A 21327-nucleotide genomic window follows, 5' to 3' on the forward strand; every position below is an offset into this window, starting at 1 on the left:
ACTACAAGAAAAGCTGGACAAAGACTAAAGAAGCATCTACTTGAAGTAATTGGCAAGTCACCAATTCTCCAACTATTGGAAGATGTACAATTCAAGGCATCTGAGCCTGGCATTTAGGGCCATTTTAGCCCTCTGGGTATGTGCCAATCCAGGAAGAGGTAACAGAGTTTGAGACCCTGGGAACTATTTTTGAGAGTCTCAAGAGACCAGGGAAACAAAAATTAGAGTCCATACATTTCCATGATGTAAAAGATGCCCTAGAGAAATTCCTCATCTTTGTATTGGGATCCTAAAGTGTTGGAATACAGGAGCAAGTTTTACTTACAGTGAAATTGACATTCTGAGGAACTGCAACCCAGAATCAATTAAATTTAATCACAGATACTTGATTTAGTTGATCTGGGATTGTTATGATGCCTAAGCCCCTGATAGAAATTGTCAAGATTGTGGTTACTTTAGGAGAGGAGACGGAATAGTAATGAAAGAGGACAGGAATGCAATCTGTGGGTTGTGGCAAACTTTTTTTAACTTTGGTAGTGGCTACGAAGGTAATAATTTTGTAATAAATCTTGGGCAGTATATTTTTTTGTTTTGTGTACTTATAGACATATTGAAATATTTCATACTACATCAGTCTAAATAAGTCTTTTAAAAAGTTAGTAGGAATTCAAAAAATGTGAACTCATTTTTCAAAAAGTCAAACAAATAAGACAAATTTATTAATATTTGATAAAGCTGGTTTATTGCTACATTGATTGCTTTTTTGTATCATACACATCACAAATTAAGTAGTAACAGAGTAATAGCATATTAACACCATGTTCATTCTGAGAAAGACTGGGCAAAAAAAAAAAATCACTGTCATTCCAAGGGAGCAAAATATTACATCTAGCTTAGTAAACAACTTGTAGGTCATATTTACAACAGCTGGAAGCCATTTCAGAACATTGTTTAGGGATCTAGATTTCTCCTCTTATCCAGTATACCTTTTCATTGATTCCATTGTTTTCAGGAAAAAAAAAAATAAGTTTTTTCACAGGTCTTGGAAATGAGCACTCGCTCATGCAGTTTCAGCTCACAAAGCGAACTCAACTATCCTGTAAAAAGGCAACAAGAACCAATATTTTGCCCTTTGAACTTCCTAGAATAGTTACCAAGTAGAAAAAGTTTGGGAAAAGTAATTTGAATAACAAATCACATTTTTTGAACCATATAACTTGATACTTTTTTATTGCATTGCCAGATTATTTTATTTTAGTATGCTATATACAATATATTTGTCTTTCCTAGGAGGTCAACAAGGTTGAAATTTATTTTTCTTCTATTGTTGATCTTGACAAGTCATCCAATTAGATTACTAGAGCATTTGTAAAAGCAAGTGTCATTTTTTTCCTCTCAATTTTCCTTATATCTAAAATATGTATGAATTTTTGTTTTTATGTCATCCAATATTTGAAACATTTTCTGATACAGTTTTGCAGCATTTGCAGCCTTAAGCACTTGTCCTATATCAATGGGGATCTTCTGTTGTCATTTGTTTACCTCTCTGTTTCTAGAGATTAACATGAGGACACAAATCATGACTTAAACATATTTATACCTTGTGCCTAGTAAATAATTCAATAAACGTCAGCAAATTGGTGAATAAAAATGAACTTCTAGATATTTTCTTGAGAGATCATCATGTCAATGAAAATAGGTAATCCTTGACATACTAGAACGATGGTAAATAGGAGATAGGACTGGCCTGCAGTTCCCACTTGGATGGATAGAGCAGCGTGTGGAGACTCACATCACAAACTTTTGCTCCATTAACTACCGCAAGAACATACCAGAAAATCTCAGAGAATCCACAGGCCCTTTGAAGGAACTGGGACACCATTGCAGGCTCCCTGAGATGCCGAAAAACTGTGAATCTGCTTACTTTCTCAACGGGGAGGCTCACGGTCTGGGGCAAGTTCTCAGCCCTTGTCACTGGCTGCCTGGAAATAGACTCGGTGCTGTTGTGGGGGGGATGATAGGAGCAAGATTAGCCTTTAAGACAATGGGCTGTGTGGGAGCAGGGTGAAGCCTGTGACTGCCAGCTTTCCCCCACTTTCCTGGTGACCTGTATGACTCAGCAGACACAGCCATAATCTCCCTGGGGAATAATATAACTCCACTGGACTGGGAACCACACCCGTCTCTCTCACAGTAGCCACAGCAAGCCCCACCCATGGAGAAGCTGAGCTCAGACAAGCCTATCCCTGCTGATACCTGGTGGTCTTTCACTACCTGCCCTGGCTGCTGAAGACAAAGCTCATATTCTCTTGAGAGCTTGATGGCCTGCCCAATGCCCAAAAAACCTGAATACTTAACCAGGTGTCCCTAGGGTAAGTTTGCATCCTCCCTATATGACCACAGCTAATGTGCTCTTGAAAGCACCACCTTGGCTTGAGGCCAACCCACACAAAACAGGTGCACCAACCAAAAACACAACCAAGGACCCTCACAGAATCCACTTTACTCCCCTGCTACCTCCACAAGAGCAGGTGCTGGTATCCATGGCTGTCAGACCTGAAGATGGACCACATCACAGGACTCTTTGCAAACAATCCCTAGCATGAACGAAGATCCTGGTAGCTCCCCTATGTGGCTAGACCCAGAAGAGCAAAAACAATCACTACAGTTCTGCTCTCAGGAGGCCCCATTCCTAGGGGAAGGGAGAGAACACCATATCAAGAGCACCCCATGGGATTAAAAAAATTGAACAGCAGCCCTTGAATCCCAGATCTTCCCTCTGACATAGTCTACCCAAATAAGAAGGAACCAGAAAAACAATTCTGGTAATATGTCAAAACAATATTCTTTACCACCCCCTAAAGATCATACCAGATCTCCAGCAATGGATCCACACCAAGATGAAATCTCTGAATTGGCAGAAAAAGAATACAGAAGGTTGATTATTTAGCTAATCAAGGAGGAAGCAGAGAAACATGAAGTCCAACTTAGAGAAATTAAAAACATGATACAGGATATAAAAGGAAAAGTCTTCAGTGAAATAGACAGCATAAATTAAAAACAATCACATATTCTGGAAATGAAGGACCACGTAGAGAAATGCAAAATGCACTGGAAAATCTCAGCAATAGATTAAAACAAGCAGAAGAAAGAACTTCAAAGCTTGAAGACAAGGATTATGAATTAATTCAATCCATCAAAGAATTTAAAAACCATGAAGAAAAAAGAATTTCAAAAACGAACAAAACTTTCAAGAAGTTTGGGACTATGTTAAACATCCAAACCTAAGAATAATTGGTGTCCCCAAGAAAGAAGAGAATTTTAAGAGTTAGAAAAATATATTTGAGGGAATAATCAAGGGAAACTTCCCCTGCCTTGCTAGACATCTAGATATTCCCAGTACAAGAAGCTCTCAGAATACCTGGGAAATTCATTGCAAAAAGATAATGGCTTAGGCACATAGTCATCAGGTTATCTAAAGTCAAGACAAAGGAAATAATCTTAAAAGCTGTGATGTGGTTGATGGGTGTAGCAAACGACCATGGTATGTGTATACCTGTGTAACAAACCTGCATGTTCTGCACATGTACCCCAGAAGTTAAAGTATAATAATAATAATAATAAAAACAAGCTATGAGGCAAAAGCATTAGATAACCTATAAATGAAAACATATCAGATCAACAGACAATTTCTCAGCAGAAGCCCTGCAAGCTAGAAGGAATTGGGGTCCTATTTTTGACCTCCTTAAACAAAACAAGTATCAGCCAAGAATTTTGTATCCAATGAAAGTAAACTTCATAAATGAAGGAAAGATAGTCTTTTCCAGACCAAAAAAACTGAGAGAATTCACCACTACCAATCCAGCACTAAAATAATTGCTAACAGGGGCTCTAAATCTTGAAACAAATCCTCAAAATACACCAAAATAGAATCTCCTTAAAGCATAATTCTCACAGACCTATATAACAATAACACAATAAAAAAGACATTCCAGCAACAAATAGCATAGAAAGAAAAGTACCTCGCATCTCAATAATAACGCTGAATGCAAATGGCCTAAATCTCCCACTTAAAAGACATAGAATGGCAGAATGGATAAGAATTCACCAACCAAGTTTCTGGGAGACTCACCTAACACATAAGGACTCACATAAACTTAAGGTAAAGGGATGGAAAAAGATATTCCATGCAAATAGACACCAAAAGCAAGCAGGAAGTAGCTATTTTCATATCAGATAAAACAAACTTTAAGGCAACAGCAGTTAAAAAAAAGACAAAGAGGGACATTATATAATGATAAAAGGACTATCTCAACAAGAAAATATCACAATTCTAAATGTATATGCACCTAACATTAGAGCTCCCAAATTTATAAACCAATTATTACTAGACCTAAGAAATGAGAGAGACAGCAACACAATAATAATGGGTGACTATAATACTTCACTGACAACACCATACAGGTCATGAAGACAAAAGATCAGCAAAGAAACAATGAATTTAAACTATATCCCATTACAAATGAACTTAACATATTTACAGAACATTCTACCCACCAACTGCAGAATACACATTCGATTCCTCAGCAAATTGAACATTCTCCAAGATAGACCATATGATAGACCACTAAATAAGTCTCAGTAAATTTAGGAAAATCTAAAGTAGAACTCTCTCAGACCACAGGGGAATAAAATTGGAAATCAACTCTGAAAGGAACCCCTAAATTATGCAAACACATGGAAATTAAATAACCTGCTCCTGTATGACCATTGGGTCAACAATGAAATCGAGGTAAAATTTTAAAAATTCTTTGAACTGAATGATAATTATGACACAATCTGTCAAAACCTCTGAGATACAGCAAAAATGGTGCTAAAAGGAAACTTCATCTCATTAAATACCTACACCAAAACGTCTAGAAGAGCACAAATAGACAATCTAAGGTCATACTTCATGGAACTGGAGAAAAAAGAACAATCCAAACCCATACCCAGCAGAAGAAAAGAAATAACAAAAGTCAGAGCAAAATAAAATGAAATTGAAACAAAAACAAAAAAAATACAAAAGATAAATGAAACAAAAAGCTAGTTCTTTGAAAAGATAAATAAAATTGATAGACCATTAGCGAGATTAACCAAGAAAAAAAAAAAAAAAAAAAAAAAAGACGGTCCTAGTAAACTCACTCGGAAACTAAGAAAGAGATATTACAACTGATAACACAGAAATACAAAGATTATTCAAGGCTACAATGAACATCTTTACTTGCATAAACTAGAAAACTTAGAGGAGATAGATAAATTCCTGGAAATATATAACTCTCCTAGATTAAACCAGGAAGATATAGAATCTATGAACAGACCAATAACAAGCAGGGAGACTGAAATGATAATAAAAATTTGCCAACAAAAAAAGTCCAGGACCAGACGGATTCACAGCTGAATTCTATCAGACATTCAGAAAGGAATTAGTACTAATCTTACACTATTTCAAAAGATAGAGAAAGAGGTAGTCCTCCTAAATCATTCTATGAAGGCAATATCACCCTAATATCAAAACCAGGGTAAAACAACAACAAAAAAGAAAACTACAGACTGATACTCCTGATAAAGATAGATGCAAAAATCCTCAACAAAATACCAGCAATCCAAGTCCAACAGGATATAAAAGAGATGATCAAGTGGGTTTCATACCAGTGATGCAGGGTTGATTTAACATACATAAGTCAATAAATGTGATACACCAAATAAACAATTAAAAACAAAAAATTCATAATCACCTCAATAAGATGCAGAAAAAGCACTTGACAAAATCCTACATCGCTTTATGTTTAAAACCCACATCAAAATCAGCATAGAAAGGCATACCTTAAAGTAATACAAGCCATTTATGGGCCGGGCACGGTGGCTCACACCTGTAATCCCAGCACTTTGGAAGGCTGAGGTGGCCGAATCACCTGAGGTCAGGAGTTCGAGACCAGCCTGCTTAACATGGCGAAACCCTGTGTCTCTACTAAAAATAAAAAAAAATAAAAATAAAATAAAAATTAAAAAATTAGCCGGGCATGGTGGTGCGGGCCTGTAATCCCAGCTAATCGGGAGGCTGAGGCAGGAGAACAGCTTTAACCTGGGAGGCAGAGGTTGCAGTGAGCCGAGATTATGCCTCTGAACTTCGGCCTGGATGACAAGAGTGAAACTCCATCTCAAAAAAAAATTGTCATTTATGACAAACCCACAGCCAACATTATACTGAACAGTGAAAAGCTGAAAGCATTCTCCCTGGGAAGTGGAATAAGACAGGAATTTCCTACTTTTACCACTTCTATTTAACATAGTACTGTAAGTTCTAGCCAGAGCAATCAGATAAGAGACAGAAATAAAGGGAATCTGTATTGATAAAGAGAAAGTCCAGCTGTTGCTGTTTGCTAATGAAATGATGGTATACCTAGAAAACCCTAGACTAATTCAAATGAAAAATTAACTTCATAATCATGGGGAATGTAAAGTTTGTCAACAAACTATCGTGTATTTATTTGACAATATTATTTATGTTCATATTCTGTTTCTAAACATATTACAGTGGAGAATTTCTCATATTAATGCCATCTGAGTAGCAGATCTTTGAGCAATCTCTGTCAATTTTCCGCTAAAATACATTTAAAGACACAAGGATAAAAACTGAAATGTAAGATCCATAGTTTGGGCAAATTATCTACCAATATTAAGAATATAAAGGTATTGGCCGGGCGCGGCGGCTCACGCCTGTATTCCCAGCACTTTGGGAGGGCGAGACAGGCGGATCACCTGAGGTCAGGAGTTTGAGACCAGCCTGGCTAACATGGCGAAACCCCTTCCCTACTAAAAACACAAAAATCAGCCAGGCATGATGGCAAGCGCCTATAATCCCAGCTACTTCTTGGGAGACTGAGGCGAGAGAATAGCTTGAATCTGGAAGGTGGTGGTTTCAGTGAGCTGAGATCACGCAACTGCACTCCAGCCCGGGTGACAGAGCGAGACTCTGTCTCAAAAAAAAAAAAAAAAAAAAAAAAAAATATATATATATATATATATATATAAAGGTATTGAGAAAGGGAAGACAACACAAGAGGAGAATGGACCAAATATGGAAAAGGATGTCCACATGAGAGGGATCATAACTGAACACTAACCAATGAAAAATTATTAACCTTACTAGTAATTAGGAAAGTTAAAACACAGTGAGATAGTATTCTCTATCAATCAGATTGGAAAAAATAAAATTCTAAGTTGCAATAATCCTACCTCTTGGTATTCAACCCAGAGGATTTTTTGCACATGTACAAAGGTAACAAGTAAAAGAAAGATACATCTACAATTGTTTTTACTGGGGAAACAGAAAGGATCCAAATGTCTGGTAACATGAAAATAAAAAAAAAAAAAATAGTGACTGTATTACTCAGCTAAGGCTGCTATAAAAACATACCATAGACTGGACAGTTTACATAACAAAAATGTATTTCTCAGGGTTCTGGAAGTTGGAAGTTCAAGATCAAGGTGTCAGTGGGTTTGGTTCTCCTGAGATCTCACACTTTTCTCTGTACCAACCTAGTGTCTCTCCCTTTTCTTTTAATGACACTAGCCCTATTAAAGTAGAGACCCATCTTTATAATCTCATTTAACCTTGATTACCTCTTTGGAGGCCCTATTTCCTAATATATCATATTGGGGATTAGGGATTCAACATACGAATTTGGTAGGATGCAATGCAGTTCAGTCCATTAAGAGTGACACATTCATATAATGGATCACTGTAGAGAAATGCAAATATATTATCCGTAAGGATGAATTTCACAAACAAAATGTTAAGTACAAAAGCAAGCATCATGTAAAGTTTTAAGATATGGAAATGATGCGTATTAATTGCTTTGGAAGAAAGTAATTTATAATAAACATATAAGTAACTGCATAAGAATAATTTAAAAATTCAAAATAGTCTTTCCTTCTGCAGGGGAAAGATGAAGATTCAATAAAGAATGTGTATACCATATTGGATACTTCAGCTCAACTGTGGTGAGGGTTTTTGTTTGTTTTTTAGGCTGAGTAGTACATATATGCTTGTTTATTCTACATTTTTGTTTGTTTGTATTAACTTTTACATTTATATATTGTGCAACAATTTTGTGTGAAGTCACCTTGTAGAATCTTAGGATACATTGGTAAACATGCTAAGATACCTACTCTCATGAAGCTTATATTCTATTCCAGTAAACAGACAATAAATAGTAAGCAAAAGAAAACAGCCAAATGCATACAGTCCTTGCTATGGTTTGGACATTTGTTCCATTCAAGCTTCATGTCGTAATTTAATCCAAAATATTGAACGTGGGACCCAATAGGAGGTATTTGGGTCAGTAGGGTAGATACCTCATGAATAGGTTATGCCCTCCCTGGGGAGCAAAAGTTCTCATTCTCTTTGTTTCCATGAGATATTGTTGTGAAAAAGAGCCTGGCACCTCTACCTTCTCTCTTTTACTTCCATTTGCATCATGTGATCTCTGTACTCAGAACCCCCTTTCACTAGCCAGCCTAAGGCTGTTGACCATAAGCAGATGTCCAACCTTGAACTTTCCAGCCATCAAAATTGTGAGCCAAATAAACCAGGAATATGGAGCCTCAGATATTCCTCTTATTTATTTAGAGACAATCTTGCTCTATAGCTCCCCACCACCATCCTGGGTTTAAGCTATTCTTTCCTGTCTCAGCCTCCCAAGTAGCTCAAGTACTTGGGATTACAGGCATGCGCCACCACAGCCAGCTAATTTTTGTATTTTTAGTAATGACGGTTTTCCTTTGTCGCCCAGGCTGGTCTGGAACTCCTGGGCTCAAGCAATGGGCCCACCTTAGCCTGCCAAAGTGCTGGGATTACAGGAATGAGCCAGCACGCCCGGTCAGGTAATCCTCTCTACAAACAAAAACAGACTAAAGCAACATTTAGGAAAAATAAAAATTGAGCATTTTTTTTTCAAAAGGATATATATTTTTCAGTATTTGTTTTCATCCAGAATAATTGTTTTCTTTTTATTATATATCTTTTGAACGTTTCTGAATTAATCAGAACTTTTTCTCAAATTCACTGCCACAGTAAATATGTAGGCATTTGTTATATGTTATGCATTTTTTATTTAGTTGTAACTTCCTTCTAGATATTTAATTTCAGTGCTAATATACTTGTAAGCTGACTTAATTCTGTCTTTAAAAATCTTTGGAATATAAACAAATAAATAAGAAAGGAGCAAAATATCAGGTAATCCTCACATTGCAAACAGATTGAATATGAAAAGTGCATCTATTAATTATTCGTTTACAGCATAATACAAATCCTCTTTTTTCAGTACAGTTAAAAATCTTGATCAGCTACCAATAGTAAAATTATGAAAAGCCAATTGAAAAAATTAATGCCAATGCTAATAAATGATAAAAATATTTTGATTATATTAGTCATTCAAAAATACAAGTTAATAATAATTTAACTTATACCAGCAAATATGTGTGTCTATGTCTGCATATATATAATGAAAATTGGGGAATTAGCTTTTATGACCACATTTTGAATAAAACAAGTTATATCCAGATGATACCATCAAAAGCATTATTTTGAAAACTATTAAAGCACTTAGAAAATGCACATACTTTCTAAATACATATATTAGAATATTCAGTGGAAATTGAAGAATATAAAATTATTTTCTGTGACAAATTCTTTGTTCCCGATTATGTAATATACACACACATGCAGAAAGATATAAATAATGGTTGACATTTAATGAGCTCTTACTTTGTGTCAGACACTGAGCTGAGGGTTTTATCAGGATTATTTCAGTAAGTCCTCATAAGAACCCTTTGATATAAGTACCAATATTATCTACATTTGACAGATGAGATGAGTTTTGGAGAGATTAAGTTTACAAATCTAGTTATTGTGGAATCCAGGATATGAACCAAAGAAGTGAGACTCCAGAACCTATGCTTTTAATTACTGTCCCAACTTGGAAGTCAATTGAGGTTACTCTTTATGATAAAAATACAATTAGTTAGAGACTGAAGCAAGAATCCTGCTTCTAAAGGTAAAGCCCATGCTATCCCAAATGTTATGCAAATTCCTAGGGGTTTATATTATCATTTTCCTTTGATTCATGGTGGTGATATTCATTATAGCATCATAAACTGTGTATAGGTGAAACCTCTGTTGTTCAGTTGTTGACCATCCTGACTCTGGAAAATTATTTTCTTGCCCCATTTTCCCTTAGGCTAGAGCTTCCTAATCTTGTGGTTTTTTTCTCTCTTCTCATTCTCCTCTCTTCTTTTCTTTTCTCTACCTTATTCTGATTCACTGTTCATGTCTTATACAGATTAATTTGTTTCCTTCCAAACATGTTGTCTGCGAGGAATCTTTCAAGACATTTTGCTGGGTGCAAAAATAATTGTGGTTTTTGTCATTACATTTAATGGCAAAAAACACAATTATTTTTGCACCAACCTGATACTTGCCTGCTACATAAAATGAACAGGATAATGTAAACAGAATTTATATATATAGAGAGAGAGCAATATACATTTGGGAAAATTTTTGGTCTCTCTAAGAATTAATGAAAATATATACAGTCACAATACCATGTTTACCTCTACAATTGGAAAAGCTTTAAAATTTATATGATGTAATACTGAAAAAAGGTGTTTTGGCAGTAGTACCCACTGGTGTGACTTTGCATTGCTATTTCTGGAAAGTAATTTGGCACTATATTCAAAATAATCTCAGTACTAAATTCATACAATTTGGCCCAAGAATTCTATAAATATCTTCTAAATGCAAGACAGAAGACAACAGACATTGTAGGTGTTTCAATAACATGTATCAGAGCTAGCTTTAATATGGGAGGTTGAGTGCCCATGGTTCTAAGTTACACACCGTCAGGAAGTATTCCACAGCAAAATTGTCTAAGGACCAAAAATTACTGCTACAAATGATGAATTATTTTAAATTTACAGAGTCACTGACACAAACAAAAGGAAACAGATATTTTCCTCAAATCTCTGTCAACACCTCTGTCATGGAAAATGGTGATTCCATGACTAGATGACGTTTAACTCTGGTAGTAGACACGTCACTGGTTCTCTTTTACTCCCTGAAGTTTGAAGTATTTCAATTATCAGAGCCCCAATGAAGTTTGCTTAAATGTTCTTAGTCCACGTTCACCCAAAAATGTTTTATATGATAGATCATCAATGTCGGTTGAATCCAAGTTTCTTTTATCCCTAAAGGATTCTTCAGACGATCATGTGAATTGGCAGATATAAATTAATACATAGAAAAAGTGCACAAATTCAAATGGAGATACTGGAGGTTGGATATAACTCTCCAGTATCTCATATGAGTAGGAATAGACCTCAGGTTTACCTGACATGTCTTGTTATAAACATGTATTAGATTGTTTATCATTTGCATGCCTGTATATCTGGAGCTCTTTAGGTCTAGTATCAAAAGTAAACTACCTGGCAATTCAACCTCCATCACCATCTGCTGGAAACTATTTCAAATTACATCCAAAGACCCTAGAGGACTGATGCAGTTCCTTCTTCTCAGCCACACTCCTTTAGATATTCATTTAGGAATTATAGATAGAGGAAAGGTCAGTGTCACACAACCTTTTCAGTAATGCTATTGGGAAATTCAAAATTTATTTGTAAATTAATAAATAAGAAAGAGGATGAAAGAAAGTTTATACATGAAACTCTGTGGTGTAATTCTACTGAATCCTGTGTTCTTTCTTGCATATTAGAAAAACTAATTACAAAATATTAGTTACCAATGAATGACTTTTCATCAGTGAATATTTATCTACTGGTATACAAAATGCAGAGATGTTTGTAAGTAGTTTATGATTTATTTTAAAGATTCCAGGTGTTTAGTTCATCTGCATATAAATATGACACCTACACAAGCATACAAGTTTATTCACCAGAGTAAATGAGGCCCCTCTAGCTATATACTTTGTACTTTCTTCAGAGATCAATTCAGCAAGAACCACATTATTTATTCAGGATGACATTAAGATGCTCATTCTTCACAAGAATAAACACATTGATAATGTTTATGCTTCATTTTCTGTGGAACACCTACACTTAAATACAGCAGAGGACTGCATGACATTTTCTTTGCATTTTTCATTTCAGCATGTGATTACAGCTTTCTGTTTGTGGTTAGTCACTTGTGCAAGATTTCTCAGTTTAAGATTTTAAATGTTATACTTCTAGCTTTCCAAATAAGTAACCTCAACATGATTTCATTATTGCTGCTCTTTGACAGAAGTAGAGAGTAAAAATTTAAAAATACATGAGGACACCAAATTCTATTTCTCTAAAGAGAGATGAAAGGAAAAATAAATATAGAAAGCATTGAACATGAAGAAAGTCACAATAGTCATATAAAACTCTGGATAAAACAAACCTACTGAAGAAACAGATGGGTCTTTTTACAATGAAATGAGCATTTTTATGGCTCACTGGAGCTCATACTATAAAGTGTCAATGAAGAAGGTTAGATAAGTCTCTAAACTAAGATTCAGCCTTCGTAAGGGATAATAAACAACTCCAGGATGTGTCCAAAGGGCTTTTTAGTTCCTGCTACACAAACAACAAATATAGAAGGCAAGGTATAGCTGAGGCAAGGTTCATTCTTTTGTAGTTTGTATAAAAAAATATTGGTTCTTTGGTTTCTGGGCTTAGAACCTTGCTGTTGCCTATTTAGGGTTAACATCATTTCCACGTTTAACTCTTTTGGCTCTTGGCCCCAAAGCTATTGATGATCATTTAATTCTATATGTTTCACTTTCTGATAGAACAGAAGTTATTTCCAGATCCCACAGCAGAGATTTCTTGTTATATATATAGCCATATGTATTATATATGTAGAGCCATAAAAGAAACAATTTAACAGCAAATATTTTGTTCTAAATAAAATCATATTAACCAATGTAATCTTACTTTGACTAACTGAAGAAATAAAATTCAATTTCATAAATAATAACATTTCAAATAATTATAGAACATATCTGATACAGAATATCACAGTTAATTTATTGTTACTTTAGGAAAGAGTGTAAAGAAGAAAAAAATGGTTATATTCTCAAACTTAAAAATTATAACTACTTCAGAAGCCATATAGTAGTAATTAATCTCAAAATTAAAAGCAATAGTTCTAACATAAGTTGTTATAGAGAAAGTATTTTGAAATTATATTTTAAAATATGTATTTGATTATTGAAAAGGTAAAATTTGCAATTAGAGAAAAATTCAGTGTTGCAAGTGGTATACAATGAAAAATCAGCTTTTGCCCCTTTCCCTCCTAGATGCAACCATGATAAAAACCATATGTAAACCAAGATCTTTACATAAAGAGAGTGTTCTTTGACATATTTTCCCACATGTTATAATGTAAAGGAATTTTAAAAAATTAATATAGTCCTGATTTCTTCTTTTTTAAGATTGCAAAGCACCCCATTGATGGGCACATTACAATTTATTTTTAGTTTTATAGTTTCTAACGTTAGTTCTTACACCAATGTTGACACTACTTGTATTTGTGTGTATCTGGATAAATATACGCATAGAATTTTATATTTGCCAAATCTTTCCTTTGATTGTAAGGTATGACATTATTTTGGTATCATTAAGAAAGAGAAAACAACATGAGATAAATAGTACATTCCATCAATTATTTAATATATCCAATTTTGGCCAACCGCGGTGGCTCACGCCTGTAATCTCAGCACTTTGGGAGGCTGAGGCGTGCAGATCATGAGCTCAGGAGAACGAGACCATCCTGGCTAACATGGTGAAACCCCGTCTCTACTAAAAATACAAAAAGTTAGCCGGGTATGGTGGCGGGAGCCTGTAGTCCCAGGTATCTGGAAGGCTGAGGCAGGAGAATGATGTGAACCCGGGAGGTGGAACTTGCAGTGAGCTGAGATTGTGCCAGTGCTCTCCAGTCTGAGCAACAGAGCGAGACTCCATCTCAAATTATATATGTGTATATATATATATATATACATATCTCCAATTTTAAAGATGGTAAAATATGTCTCATAATCAATATAATATAGTACAGTTATGGGTATCTTAGAATCAATGAAATATGGAGCTAAAAAGTAATATAGCTGTGTCAAATTGCTATATTGTCACCTACAGCACCTCAATAATTTACCACATCATTGACAATGCAAGACAATGCCTGTTTCCCCTTTCCAAAAAAGTGCATGTAAATTTTGAATCTTAGCCAATTTCATACATTAAAAAATGGTATATTTTAACATGTAAAAATGACATTGATATTTCCTGGCCCACAAACTGCTCCAGATTTCCTAAATAAAAGTTGCAAACAAAAAATGAAGACGTTGATAAAAAATAAAGCGTATTGCACATCTTTTCTGAAGTTGGACAACAAGAGTTTAATATGCTGTATGATCTGGGCCCATTCATTTAATTATTCTAAGTCTCAGTTTTTCTTTCTGTAAACTGAAGATAATAATAGATTTTCATGAATTGTCTTAACATTGAGTAAAACTAATGTATGTAGGATATTTCTGGAACATAGTGGTACTCTTTGTGTATTAGACGTTACTATTATTATTATCATTACTACTGTGTCTGGAATAGACTCCTTCCAGTGGGTTTTTGGTCTCGCTGACTTCAAGAATGAAGCTGTAGACCCTCAGGGTGAGTGTTACGGTTCTTAAAGATGGTGTATCCAGAGTTTGTTCCTTCAGATGTTCCGATGTGTCCAGAGTTTCTTCCTTCTGGTGGGTTTGTGGTCTCGCTGACTTCAGGAGTGAAGTTGCAGACCCTTGCAGTGTTACAGCCCTTAAAAGGTGGCATGTCCAGAGTTGTTTTTTCCTCCTGGTGGGTTTGTGGTGTCACTGACTTCAGGAATGAAGTTGCAGACTCTTGTGGTGAGTGTTACAGTTCATAAAGGGAGTGCAGACCCAAAAAGTGAGCAGCAGCAAGATTTGTTGTGAAGAGCAAAAGAATAAAGCTTCCACAGAGTGGAAGGAGACCAGAGTGGGTTGCCACTGCTGGCTCGGGTTGTCAGCTTTTATTCCCTTATTTGGCCCTTCCCACATACTGCTGATTGGTCCATTTTACAGAGAGCCAATTGGTCTATTTTACACAGTGCTGATTGGTCCATTTTACAGAGTGCTGATTGGTGCATTTACAATCCTTTAGCTAGACACAGAGCGCTGATTGGTGTGTTTTTACAGAGTGCTGATTGGTGCATTTACAATCTTTTAGCTAGACACAGAGTGCTCATTGGTGTGTTTTTATAGAGTGTTGATTGGTGCACTTACAATCCTCTAGCTAGACAGAAAAGTTCTCTAAGTCCCCACTCGACCCAGGAAGTCTAGCTGGCTTCATCTCTCACTACTACTACTACTGCTACTGCTAAGATACTGTACCTAAGAATGGAAAAAACTTTTAATTCACTTACAACATTTTTTATTCAGAGTGAGATTTTAAGTAAGTGAGTGCATATACAGTCAACCCTTGAACAGTGGAAGAGTTAGGGGTACCGATGCCTTGTGGAGTTGAAAATCCATATATACGGCCAGGCATGGTGGATCACACCTGTAAATCCAGCACTTTGGGAGGCTGAGGTGGGCGGATCCCTTGAGGACAGGAGTTTGAGACAGGTTGGGTAACATGGTGAAATCCTGTCTCTACTAAAAAGACAAATAATTAGCCAGGCGTGATGGCACATGCCTATAATCCCAGCTACTTGAGAGGCTGAGGTAGGAGAATTGCTTGAACTCAGGAGGTGGAGGTTTGCACTCCAGCCTGGAGGACAAAAAAAAGAAAAAAGATAAAAAGAAAATCTGTATACCTCATGACTCACCTAAAACTTAAGAGCTTACTGTTGACTGGAAGCCTTACTGATAACATAAACACTTGATTAACACATATTTTGTACCTTATGTGTATTAAATACTGTATCTTTGCAATAAAATAGGCAAAAGAAAATATTACGGAGAGAATCATTAGGAAGAGAAAAGAAAATATATTTCAAAACTATTAGGTGGAGGTGGATCATCATAAAAATCTTCATTCTTGTCTTTACTTTCAGTAGGCTGAGGAGGAGGAGAAAAAGGAATGCATCTAGATGTCTCCGAGGTGGCAAAGGCTGAATACAATCTGTGTATAAGCCTACTGGCCCAGTTCAAACCTGTTTTGTACAAGGGTCTACTGTACAAAGGAAAAATTAAATCTTTTGGGGATGGCATTTTCACAACAATAAGTATTGTGTTCAATTTACAAGGTAATGTCAGAAGACGTTATATTAAAAAAATTCATAATCACAAAGAAATTTTAAAACTGAGAAATATTTATTTCATTAAATTCTAATGGGTCAAAACCAACATAGTTTTGCAGATTTGCTGAAACTTTCAGGAAATAATGTGTATTTCACTGGGTAGAACAGAAAAAGTCATATTTGTGCTGATGTGTATTACATAAACCAAAATAGAAATTATATGCTTATCTGATTAGAATATGTTCTTTAATTTCTTTATTTTTTATTGACAAATAATAATTGTATATGTTCGTGGGGCATAATGTGATGTTCTGATGTTTCCTTACAATGTGGAATGATTAAATCAGACTAATTAATAAGTCCTTCACCTCACACACTTATTTTTTTATGATGCCAATTTTAAAAAATCTATTCTTCTAACAATTTTAAAATAGATAATGTACTATTATTTATTATAGTCACAATTCTGTACAATGTATCACTAAAACGTATTTCTTCTATCTAATTGAAACTTTGTACCCTTTGATCAACATGTCCCTTTTCCCCACTGACCACTCTTCCCTATCCCCTGGCAATCCCCATTCTACTCTCTGCTTCTATGAGTGCAACTTTTAAAGATTCCACATATAAGTGAGATCGTGTGGTATTTGTCATTCTGTGCCTGGCTTGTCTCATTTTGCACAACATCTTCCAGGTTCATCCATGTTATTGCAAATGATGATATTTATTCCTTTTTTACAGATGAATAATATTTCATTACTTACACAAACATACCTCAGATATATTGTGGTTTGGTTCCAAACAGCCATAATAAAGTGAATATTGCAATATGGCAAGCCACATAAATTTTTTCTGATTTCCCAGCACATACAAAAATTATGCTTACAGTATACTGTAGTTAAGTGCAATATCATTATGTCTAAAAAGTACCTACTTTACTTAGAAAGTACTTTATTGCTAAAATGTTAACAGTAATCTGAGCCCTTAGTCATAAGTTTTTTCTTGTAGAATATGTTGCTTCAAGGTTGATGGCTGCTGACTGATGAGACTAGTGGTTACTGAACATTGGGGTAGCTGTGGCAATTTCTTAAAATAAGAATGCAAAGAAATTTTCCATATTGATTGACTCTCCCTTTCATGAAAGATTTATCTGTAGCAGACAATGATATTTGATACTATTTTACTCACAGTAGAACTTCTTTCAAAATACAAATCAATGCTCTCGAACCCTGCTGCTGCTTTATCAACTAACATTGCATAATATTCCAAATCATTTGTTGTCATTTTAACAATGTTCAGAGCATCTTCACCAGGAGTAGATTCTGTCTTAGGAAACCACCTTTTTTTGCTCATTCATAAGAAGCAATTCCTCATTCATTAGTTTTATCGTGAGATTTCAGCAATTCCATCACATTTTCAGGCTCCATTTCAATTCTAGTTATCTTGCTATTTCCACAACATCTTCTGTTACGTCCTCCATTGAAATCTTAAACACATCCTTTCCCTTGGACACTTAGAAGCCATTTTATGGTTATTAATTGGCCCAATTTTAATATTGTTGTGTTTCAGGGAATAGAGAGGCCAGAGGAGAGGAAGAGAGGTGGAGAACAGGCAGTCAAAGGAGCAGTCAGAGTACAAGCAGCATTTATTGATAAGTTTGCCATCTTAAATGGGTGCAGTTCATGGCACCCCCCAAACAATTACAATTGTAACATCAAAGATCACTGATCACCATAACAGATATAATAATAATGATAAAGTTTGAAATATTGTGAGAATTATCAGTATATTACATAGAGACACAAAATGAGCACATGTTGTTGAAAAATGGCATAGACTTGCTCACTGTAGGCTTGACACAAACACTTCTTTTAAAAAGTGGAAATCTGTGAAGCAAAGTAAAGCAAAGTGCAATAGATGAGGAATGCTTGTATATACAACATTCTCTTTATTCATTATTTTGATGGTGGGTACCTAGTTTTCCATAGTTTAGCAATTGTGAATAATGCTGCAATGAAGGTGGGAGTGCAGGTGTCTCTTTGGCATGCTGAATTCAATTGTTTTGTATATATACCCACATATTGGATTGCTGGATTATATCATAATTCTATGATTATTTTTATGAGAAACCTTTATACTATTCAAAAATGGCTGTATTAAATTTATTTTTTCCACCAACAGTGCACTAGGGTTCTTTTTTCTCCACACCCTAGGCAATACTTGCTATCTTTTGTCTTTTTGTTAGTAGCCAAATATGTGTGAGGCGACAACTCATTGTGGTTTTCATTTACATTTTCCTAATACTTAGTGTTGATGAGCTTATATATATGTATAATATATGTGTGTATGTATATAATATAATATAGTATAATATAATACATATCTAGTGGACATTTATATATCTTCTTTTGTGAAGTGCCTGTTTAAGTCCTCTGCACATTTTTTGATTGATTAATTTGTTTTCTTGCTATTCAGTTGTTCAAGTTTCTTATATGTTTTGGTTATAAAACCTTTCTCAGAATCATGGCTTGCAAATATTTTCTTCCAATGTGTGGGCTATTCCATTCCTCTATTGATTGTTTCATTTGCTGTAGAGAAACTTTTTAGTTTGATGTAATTCCATTTGCTTATATTTGCTTTTGTTGCCTGTGTTTTTGGGGTCATATTCAATAAATCTTTATCAGTGTTGTGGAACATTTTTTCTATGTGTTTTTTTAATAGCTTTATAGTTTCAGGTCTTATGTTTAAGACTTCATTACATTTTGAATTGATTTTTGTATATGGTTTTAGATAAGGTTCTAATTTCATTCTTTTGCATGTGATTATCCAAATTTTTTAGCACCATTTATTAAAGAGACTATCTTTTCCCTATTACGTATTCTTGGCTTCTTTGTTGAATATCAACTGACCATAAATGTGTTTATGAATTTCTAGACTCTCTATTCTGTCTCTTTGGTCTATGTGTCTGTTTTTATGCCAGTTTCAAAACAAAGCCATGCTGTTTTGATTGACTTTGGAACAGATTTTGAAGTCAGGTAGTGTTATGCTTCCACTTTTATCATTTTTACACAAAATTGCTTTGACTATTTTTGTGGTTTCATACAAATTTTAGTATTTTTCTTTCTATTTGCTTGAAAAAATTATCTAAGAGTTTTGATAGGATTTCATTGGATATGTAAATCGCTTTGGGTACTATGAAGTTTTTAACAATATTCTTTCAATCCATGAACATGAAGTACCTTTCCTTTCATTTGTGTCATATAGAATTTTATTCAATGTTTTACAGTTTTTAATATACAGATCTTTCATCTAGTGGGTTAAATTTACTGCTACGTATTTTATCATCTTATACCACTGTTAATGGGATAGATTACTTAATTTCCTTTACTAAGAGTTTATAGTCAGTGTGAACACATTCTACCAATTTTTGCCTGTTGATTTTGTACCCTGCAATTCAACTGGATTCCTGTATCCATTCTAACAGTTTTTCGGTGAAGTCTAGGATTTTCTATATTTAAGATCATGTCAGCAGCAAACAGAGAAATTTCATTTTTTTTTTTTAATTTGGATTATTTTTTCTTGTCTAATTGCTCTGGATAGAAATTTCATTACTATGTTGACTAGAAGTAGTCTTTCTACTTCTAGTCAAGTTGTCCTTGTCTCTGATTTTGGAGGAAAAGCTTTTGACTTTTCCTCATTGAGTATGAAATTAGCTGTGGCCTTTTCATAAATGAGGTTTATGGACTTTATTATGTTAGAGTATGTTTCTTTTATACTTAATTCGTTGAGAATTTTTTTGTTATGAAAGGATGTTGAATTATGTCAAATTTTTTTTGCACTTATTTTAATAATCATATGGCTTTCTTCTTTTATGTTAATACAGTATAACACATTTATTAATTTGTGTATGTTGAAACAGTCTTGCATCCCAGGAATAAATCCCACTTAATCATGGTGAATCATTGTTTTATTGTGCTGTTAAATTTGTTTTGCTAATATTTTGTTAAGGATTTTTACATCCAAGTTCACTGAGGATATTGACTTGTAATTTTTTTTTTTTTCCTTTAGTGTCCTTGAGTAACTTTTTATCAGGATAATGCTTGTCTTGTAAAATGCATTTGAAAGAATTCATTCTTCTTCAACTTCATGGAAGAGTCTGAGAAGATTAATATTAGCTCTTTTTAAATGTTTAATAAAATTTTTTTACAAAGCTTTCTGGTCCTCGGCTTTACTTTGATAGGTGATCTTTTTTTATTATTGATTCAGTCTCTTGCTTTGTTATTTGTCTGTTCAGACCTGCTGTTTCTTCCTGATTCAGTCTATTTAGGTTTTATGTTTCTAGGAATTTATCTATTTCTTCTAGGTTATCAAATTTGTAGGCATAATATTATGCATATTAGTCTCTTATGACCCTTTATTTTTCTGTGATATTAGGTGTCGTATCTCCTCTTTTGTTTCTGATTTTATTCTGGTTAGAGTTTTGAAATATAAATTTAGAAAGGTTATGTTCATGGCATACATATGTTGTTCATGGAATACATATATTGCTACAGAATTACAATGGTAAATTTAAAAATGGCTTAAGAATAAAACTACTTTGATAAAATGAAGTCATCCTTATTCATGAGAAATGAGGATAATGTGAATTATTACACTAATTTTTATTAGTCTTACAATAATTTATAAGTATTTTGAGCTTTGTCTTAAATGTGGTATCATTTGTATAAAAAGTGACAATACATATGTGTGTGTGTGTGTGATTTGTAATCTTTTAAATTTGATTGGACATTTTAATATAAAAATAGCAACAACTTACAATAGTAACAAAAGTCATAATTTCTATAATTTGTATATTTAGTTAATATAACCATGTTCTGTGCTTCTGTAACCTGTTAACACCCACCAAAAATTCTAATCTCTTGAAGGCTGCAGATCATAGGAATATCTGACATTTATATTGTGCTACATATAACAGAGGCTGATGAATAATT

The 21327-nt window shown here is 34.4% G+C and overlaps 1 long non-coding RNA gene across 2 annotated transcripts in view; it reads left to right on the forward strand.

The window, feature by feature from the left end:
• Window positions 1–18680, forward strand: part of LOC105493245 (uncharacterized) — a 94509-nt gene extending 75829 nt beyond the window's left edge. For both annotated transcript variants that reach the window (XR_011620963.1, XR_011620964.1), the window contains one exon: window positions 16151–18680. This is a non-coding gene — a long non-coding RNA (uncharacterized lncRNA). The remainder of the gene's footprint in view (window positions 1–16150) is intronic.
• Window positions 18681–21327: the final 2647 nt, after the last annotated feature.

The sequence above is a fragment of the Macaca nemestrina genome, chromosome 3 (genome assembly GCF_043159975.1).
Source record: "Macaca nemestrina isolate mMacNem1 chromosome 3, mMacNem.hap1, whole genome shotgun sequence".
NCBI classification, from domain to species: domain Eukaryota; kingdom Metazoa; phylum Chordata; class Mammalia; order Primates; family Cercopithecidae; genus Macaca; species Macaca nemestrina.